Source organism: Epargyreus clarus, unplaced genomic scaffold (assembly GCF_041222505.1).
Source record: "Epargyreus clarus isolate Ecla_fem2 unplaced genomic scaffold, WU_Ecla_fem_2.2 ptg000010l, whole genome shotgun sequence".
Taxonomy (NCBI): Eukaryota; Metazoa; Arthropoda; class Insecta; order Lepidoptera; family Hesperiidae; genus Epargyreus; species Epargyreus clarus.
In genome coordinates, this window is record NW_027332218.1 from 3,548,654 (window position 1) to 3,557,748 (window position 9,095).

Sequence of the window (9,095 nt, forward strand, 5' to 3'; positions counted from 1 at the left end):
TACGCATTAATTTGTTCCCATTATTGAAATTCTTGCGTTATCCAGGCATCCATAGCGTTTAATGGGTCCTCTAAGTAGGTCATCTGATGTCATAACAGGTTCCCAGGAGGATAAGCGATGTACATAACAACCCCATGTAGCTTGTTGTGGTCTTTACGCCGCTCTGGAGTTCCGCAAGGCTCGATCCTGGGGACAAGAGATTTCAATTAGCTTTCTATTTAGTTATCCAAGGTCGTAATCCAAGGTTTACAATGTATTAGTTTATTAAAATGTTAATGTATTATAATTATTCCTATTCAATTCTAAACGTTGTAACACAATTTATTTGATCTTAACACAACTTAGTTAAAGTAGTAATAAAATAAATTAAAACATATTATTTTAGAACTGACAACGTTGATTAAGGTTTTAATGCCTAATTACGTTAATGTTTTAGTGACTCTACGAAACCATTGAATTTTCTCTGTTAAAGAAATAAGTACGTGAATTCGAAGAAATTCTCCTTCACATACATATATCATACATGTTAAATTATTGCTGAAAATGAAAGTAGAACGTAGTCAGACCAGAATACAGTAACACAAGTATTGCTTTAGCAAAAATAGACGGCGGTAATAGAAGTAGTCTTGTTTAATCATTCACAAAATTATAAACCTTCATAATTTAACAAATAATACTCAATCTACATAATATATTTATTTACCAATGCCGGTATGTAACTATTTGTGCGATTTGTGCGAAGCCAAATTAATTCAATGGATTAGGAAATTCTATTTAGGATAGTCAATCGATTCAATTTGCGTGAAAGGGTCTCCTGTATTCGTTAATAGACGCAAGTAAAGAGACAAATTTGGTTGGCATTATGGCACACTGAATTCTATTATGGAAATGTATGTACTTTTACAAGTATTTTTTAGACTAGAAAACGCGTATGGATTCCACCTGACGGTAAATCGCTGCTGCCTCCCATGGACATCTGTGATCTACTCCAGGTAAGATTAGATTCCAACTTGATGTTGGATTGGCCGCTACCACTGAGGACTAAGCTGGAATGCCTCGAAAAATTATGTCTCCCTTACAAAACCCCTCAAACCAGAACACAGCAGCGCTTAACACTGTTGTTGTTAGGCAGAAAAAGATGTATCGGTGGTGTCGCCGGAGTAGAACCACAGGGGGTTTTCAAAATATTAGTTATATTTTGAAATACTAATTTTGCCATTTTGAGTATATCCATCCCAGAATAGCTTCTATAGATAGAACATTCCATCTACCTGGATGTTGTAGGAATTAAGGGATTATATTCAGTAGATAGGGTATAAGCGGGATAGCAGCACCACAGGCTAATTCGTATTAATTATAATGAAATTAAGTTACATGAAAACAAAGAAAATTTCCATCAACCCGAGAATATTGAATCGAATGAAGGATCGAATGTCTTTCAAATTCAATTTATAAATGAAAAATAATGTTTAGTAACAAACGTGGCTATCACCCATAAAGGAAAGCAAACCAGAGTATTAAAAGGTTGTTTTGGTAGGGAAATGGTTTTGAAGGTGGTAGAACCCTTTGTGGTTCGACTCCGGCGGCACCACCGCCACACCTATTTCTACCTAATAACAGCAAGGTTAGAGCGCTGCTGTGTTCCGGTTTGAAGGGTGTGGTAAGGGAGACAGACTTTTCCGAGGCGTTCCAGCTTAGTCCTCAGGGATAGCGGCGCATCTGTGGCCGACCTCAGGTAGGAATATCTTACACTATCTGGGGTTGATTACAGATGTCCATGGGCGGCAGTAGCCACTTACCATCAGGTGGACTGTATGCTCGTCTGCTACTCCTATATTATAAAAAAAAATTAAAATAAAGATATTGACTACTGAATTCAAATTGCGCGGCCAGGCGTGGTGAATATGATAAACACCTTGTAAGGCGAGCCTTTGCACAAGAATAAAATCAATGCAATGACCCAAAACACGCCGCTTAAATCTTTTGTAAATATGTTAAGATACATCATACAACAGAAGTGACCACCTTATAATCGTTATATTAATTTCAACAGGTATATAACTCCGCGCAATTATTTATGAAAATAAATTAGTTTGTATCCAAACTTGCAGCTTCCATAATAAGTTTACTCTAATCCGCTTACTTACGGTAGTTTCACCCTAATTTCTGCATGAAGCTTTATTATATTAGAAGCTTCCACTGAAGTTCAGCTAACAATATATCTAGTCTTATTACAATATCTTACTTCGTCCCTTTCATATATATTACTTCAAAGATATTGTATATAATCTAAATCAAATTTTAAGCATCTTAGCAAAATCTGTCAAAAGTAATTTTAACTCAATATGTCAATTAAAAGTCTTAAGACCGATATTGAAGTGTTATGTGTTAGAGTCCGCAACACACTCCTAGTCCGCTCCGAATAAAGAAACGTGTTGCAATAGCAAATTGTAGATATTAGCGATATTACGATACATAGCTGCGTTAGTGTGCCCTTACGTTATGGAGCATACTAAACCTGCACGCAACAACTTCAGAGCGGTCTAGAAGTTTGGTATGTTGACTATAATAGCCTGTTTAGTTGCAAGTAATTTTAAGTTCAAACATTTTCAGATAAAAGTACTACTATTACATATCAGCACTACCACAGTGACTACTTAGTGTTAATTTATGTGTTTTATGTTTTTGTTGATTGTGGAATGTACTCAAGAAGAATTATGTATTGTACGGTGGGTGTTGTGGGTTAAGTGAGACGACCGGAGTTCAAATCAAGACTGTATTTGTTACACACAATAATCGATTATATAGGGAATAATATGAGTCATATATTAACACTCACTTATACTACTACACCATCCATCCAAAAGAAAAAAAAAAAAAAAAATGATTACATAATATTATGAAAGTGACATTTTTTTTTTTATATTTTCCATGTTTTCATGTTTAGGTAAAACTAAATCCACTAAATTAAAAATACATAAGATACATTTATTGAAATGAGATTAATAAGACAGTAAGTAAATAAATCAATTTTTTTTTTTTCAATATTAACCATAAAATCCTGGTCCTGTATTTTTTATTGTACATACAACTTTGTACGATTTTTATGTACTAAGTCCACCTTTCCATTTTTTAATATCTCCACATTTGGCGGTTTATCCTTAATTACTTTAAAGGGACCTGAGAATAATGAACACAATTTGTTACCAGTTTCATTTTTAACCAACACCATATCATTAGGGTGGTATGTAATTGCATTAGTATATTTATCATACCTTAGTTTTCTATCCTGTTTACATTTTAATAAATTATTTCTCGCTTCCTTTTGAGTCATTTGTATACGATATTTAAGTTCACAAGGGTAGTCATCAAGGTTATACAATGGTTCTAGATGTGCAGTTAAATTACTAGGTAGCGAACATTTCTTTCCAAATACTAATTCATACGGGGTAAACTTAGTTTCTGAGTGAACCGTAGTGTTAAAAGCAAATGACCAGAATGGGAGCCAACTGCTCCATGTCTCTGGGTGATTATCAGTTTGGATTCTAAGAAATGAATTTAAGTTTTTATGAGACACTTCCAATGCACCTATTGATTGGTGATGATGTGCTGTAGAGTTTAACTGTTTTATTTGTAATAAACTACATACCTCTTTAAACGTAGCTGCGATAAACTCCTTGCCTCTGTCTGTAGCTATTTCTCTCGGTACTCCATACCTAAGGATGAAATTGTTAACAAAACTTTTCGCTACTTCCTCTGCTTTTTTAGTCACCAAGGGATACGCTTCAACATACTTAGTCAATTCACACTGAATAGTTAAAATGTATGAGAAACCATTGTTATCAACTTCAAGTGGACCTACCAAGTCGAGATATATCTTTTCAAATGCCGTATTAGCAGTTGTTGTTATATTCATGGGTTCCTTTATTGGTAAGGAATGTTTTTGACGTTGACATTTGTCACAACGTTTTACATAATTTCTAACTTCATTATCTAATCCAGGCCAATAATAATATCTTTTAATATTATTGATCATCCTTCTCATGCCAGCATGGCCACTGCTAGGCAGGAGATGGAAATCGTTCAAAATTACCTTCCTGTCGTCTTTGTTATAAATCGTTTTTACATTATTTATTATACAAACGCGTGGGCCTAACCTATTTTTCATACTCTTTATTTCTTTAATTAATTTCTTAATAAATTCTTCATTGCCGTCTTTCTTTATTATGCATACTTCATTTACTTTTATATTAGCACAATATTTATCTAGTTCATTCACAAATTCGCGTCGCGTCATTTGTGAGTCTGAGCTAAGATACTTTATATAAATTATATTTTTCTTTGCATCATAACAAAAAGTTTTATTTTCATTACATATGTGTCCTAGCTTCCTCAATTTTCTTAAATCATTGGCGTTTACCATACACATTTCTACAGATTCTACCGGTTTGACATGAGCACTCACTACCTTTGGTTGCGCAGGCCTCAAGCAAGTGTGTGCCATATTCAACGGGAAAGGATCTGGAATATTAATTTTCCTGTATTGGGCTCGTGTTAATACATTAATGTCGTAACACATATCCTTCAGTTCTTTTGAAGTTAAACAGATTCTAGATAACGCATCTGCAGCTGCATTATCCGCACCTTTAACATACTCTACATCAAAATTATACTCTTCCAGTATTAACCGAAATTTCATTAGCCTGCTTGATGGATCTTTCATCCCAAATAAATAAATCAATGGTTTATGGTCCGTTCTTATTTTGAAATACTGACCATATAAGTAAGGGCGAAAATGCTTAACAGCCCAAACTATAGCTAATAGTTCTTTCTCTATGACTGGGTAATTTGATTCGGCTTTGTTCAGAGTTCTACTAGTGAAAGCTACGGGACGGTTATTTTTATTTGACAAAATAGCTCCTATTGCCTTATTTGAAGCATCTGTTTGTAATATAAAGTAATTTTCCTGTGAAAAATCTGGGTAATCTAAAATAGGAGGTGAAATAATACGTTGTTTGAGAGTTTCAAAAGCATCTTGACATTTTTTATCCCAAGTAAAGTTAATATTTTTCTTACAAAGATTATTCAGGGGATATGCAATTTCGGAAAAATTTGGTATAAACTTCCTGTAATAATTTGTGAATGCAACGAATCTTTTTACTTCGTCTACATTCTGGGGACAAGGGTAATTTTTTATAGTGACAACTTTCTCTGGATCGGGTAATATACCTTCATTTGATATTAAATGGCCTAAATACAGAATTTCCTTCTTCAGAAAAGTACATTTAGAAGGATTTAACTTTAACTTTACTTTTTGTAACCTTTCAAATACATCCTGTAAATTCCTATTATGACATTCCAAATTACGTCCAAAAACTATCAAATCATCCATGTAAATTAAGCATTTTTCATTATTCAAACCTGACATTGCCAAATTCATTAGTCTGGAGAATGAACTAGGGCTGGTTTTTAAACCCATAGGCATTCGACACATTTGATATTGACCTGAACAAAAAGCTGTATATTTTCTACTCGTTTTATCTAATTCAACATTATAGTAACCCTGATGTAAGTCTAAATGTGAAAAATAGACACTTCCAGACAATGATTCTAATATTTCCGTTATGTCAGGAAGCGGATATTTATCGTCTTCTATGCAATTATTCAGCTTTCGGTAATCCACCACTAAACGCCACTTTTTCTGCTTAGTTGAATCACATTTTTTAGGCACTAACAATACGGGACTCGACCAGTTGCTTCTACTTGGTTCAATAATACCTTCCTTTAACATTTCACTTAGTTGTCGCTTAATTTCATCTTTATGAATTTTAGGTAATCTGTAAGGTTTTGCAAAAACTGGACTAACATTCGGCTTCAGTGAAATATTATGTGTATAAATATCCGTAACAGTTAATGTATCACCCGGCAAGTAAAAAATGTTGGCATATTTGGCACAAATCCTTTTTATACTTTCGGACTCTTCAGTATTGAGATTGGTTAGTTTTATTAAAGAAAATAAAGTTTTTACTCTATCGGAACTATTATCTGATTTATCAAAAGAGCAAATACTATATTCACTGAGGTCGTGTACCACAGGACTAATATTCGACAGAGTAATATTTTCATCTGTGGTATTCAAAATTTTTACTGGAACCATACCATTTACCGGACTTGCAATAGAACTGGCAAGGTAAACACCATCTTGTAATTCTTCTGAACAAATAACACAGTCTGTTTTAAATTTAGTTTGAATAAAATGCACCGACTCACTGCGAGATGGTATATAAAAATCATTATATGTGCAAGTACTGTTTATAGGTAGACTTACATTCTGATTCAATCCAAAATTTAAAGACAATATATTTTTATTAAAATCTAAATGAGCCCTAAATTGTCTTAAAAAATCACGTCCTAAAATTCCATTCGACAAAATTGGTAACGAGTCGAACACAAAGAATTTATGATTAATAACTTGTCCTTTTAAGAGTAATGGAATGTAAACGTATCCGATAGTTTGTACTTTGCCTCCAAGTCCATTTATAGTGACGCTATCGTTATGAAATGGGAGGTTCAGATGACACACATGTTTATAAGTTATAGCCGATAATGAGGCACCTGTATCGACTAAGAATGAATAAGTTTTACTATACGAGGCTATAGATATATGAACATAACAATTGCTGTTACTAGCTAGAATAGAATGATATTGGTTATTCACGAAAAAACTGGTCTAATTTTGGTTCTAGTTCTGATGTAGTTTCCTGTTCATTAATAACATTAACGTAATTTTTATTCATAAATCTATTGCCTCGGTATGGTCTATTGTACGTACCTCGAGGGTAAGTTCCGCGCTGATCTTGGCCTCGCGATGCAGGCGGCGTAGGCGGGAGCCAACCGCGCTGCGATCTGCCCCGGAACGAGTGTCCTCTATGTGAAGACGTTTGGCGATGAGGTCTTCCACGGTTACACCGAAAACTATTATTAAAATGCTTAGTTGAATAATTTCGTTTATACATACCCATTACTTCACCCGAAGTAGAGGGGGACGAGGTTTCCTCATCTTTGGCTGCTTGAATCGCATCTTTTAGCGAGCCAAAATTTCTAGCCGCTATTAAAGTACTGAGCCTACGATTTCGTAAGCCATCGGAAAACTGTTTAATTGCTTGTTTTCATTAATGGGCTTTAAAACATTGTAACTCTCTGATTTACCGTCGGCTTGCGCAATCGTGAGGTTCACAAACAACTCCGTAATTTCTTCTCCGAAATCTGAAATAGACATGTCATTTTGTTTGATATTATGTAATTTTTTTTGAATAGCTGTCGCGCCTTTAGTTGGCAATAATTGTTTTTTCATGTCAATAACTAACGTTTCAACATTGGAATAGTCATCTTGAAGACGTAACTTAGCAGATTGTGATAGTCTGCTTTTTAATACAAATTTTGTTAAGTTCTTTTTACAATCGGACGATTTAAGTAAGGAATCGTAGTACTGAATACTATCTATTAACTGTTTTATACTCATTTCGTCGTTAGTCATAACAGGCATCAAGGTCAAAGCCGTTTTTAAATCAAAGGTATCCATTTTGGTACAACTTTTGCTTTCAACACTACCGGAACACAGATATAAAATATCGTTATATAATAAATCAAACTTCCTACAAGAATTCTCATAAATTAATATGTCCTCACTCTTAATTTTTCCCTCACTTTTCTCTTTTTTAAAATTTACTAACCAACTCGAATATTCATTAAAAATAACGTTAGCTTCATTCAACTTAATTTGTAATATATTTCCTTGTCGTCTACTTGGTCCAATCTTAATTAAATATGATTTTACTTTCTTTAACTCTTCATATAATTGATTTAACAAAAGAGCCATAACTTACCACCAACATGTAGTTAATTAAAAGTAATTCGCACGTACATATTTTAAGAGTAAACATTTTAAGCGAGTAACCCAACTAAAACAAAATATCACTACCAATTGAAGTTACTATCATATAGCTAATTTACTTACTGTCCTTAGAGATATATTATTACGCGTCGCAACGTTATATATTTCGCACTACGCACTAAGCACTACGCACTGCACGCACTCACACTCTCGCCTTGGAGAACACGGCCTGACCTGGCTGGTGGCCCTCGTCTGCTGCGGACATGGGAAGAACGGGCTGCCTGAACTGGCGGAATAAGGATCCCCGCAACGTATTCCGATTTATCTCCGTCGATATCCACCTTATGTGGCACCGCTTATACGCGCGATAAACACAATATATCGCACCCAATAGTATGACCAGCACAATCACACCTAGTAATATATTGATGGAGGAAAGATGCACTCTGAATTCGTGAAATTGCGAATTATTATCGCCGGCCGCCGCATTTTGCACAATTATGGTTTCCTCCTTTGACTGTTGTTTGCCCATTTTTTTTGAGATTGTAACACGTATTGTTGCTGGCGCGAATGAAAGTAATTTAACTTCATTATTACTGAGACAAAGAAACTAGGCACTCAATTAGACAAAGAAATTAGCCACGCAAGAATTCCACTCCAAAAATGGGAAGCGCATCGCGTTACGGAGCGTACTCTTTCGGCAGGGTCGCCATGTACGGTGGGTGTTGTGGGTTAAGTGAGACGACCGGAGTTCAAATCAAGACTGTATTTGTTACACACAATAATCGATTATATAGGGAATAATATGAGTCATATATTAACACTCACTTATACTACTACAGTATGATCACTTCTTCTAGTACATAACTAGATGGTATATTACATCTCTGCTCGTGTGATGTGATAGAATACAAGTGATTAGAACAAGATTCCTCTTTAAAACAAATATATTTTTTGGAGCTGGAATTGGAGCTCATGTTATACTGGTTATCTTGGTTTTTAAAGTATGTGATTTTATTATTGTTTATCCGGTTTCTAAAACGATACCAAAATAAAATATATACCTATGTACTGATCATGCAAATGATTTGATAAAGAAAAATAATTTTCCCATTAGAATTCAGTTCTGTCTAAATTGAGAAATCTTAGGCGGGCAACGTAATTAACTATCTAGTCAACTTTGATACCTTCGAGAGTGTTA

At 34.5% G+C, this 9,095-nt stretch overlaps 1 long non-coding RNA gene across 1 annotated transcript; it reads right to left on the minus strand.

Moving 5' to 3' along the window:
- Positions 1-2,762: 2,762 nt before the first annotated feature.
- LOC140745346 (uncharacterized) lies at positions 2,763-4,155 on the minus strand. The gene is made up of 2 exons (XR_012102655.1): positions 3,863-4,155; positions 2,763-3,716 (listed from the first exon to the last, which is right to left on the minus strand). It is a non-coding gene; the product is annotated as an uncharacterized LOC140745346 (long non-coding RNA).
- Positions 4,156-9,095: the final 4,940 nt, after the last annotated feature.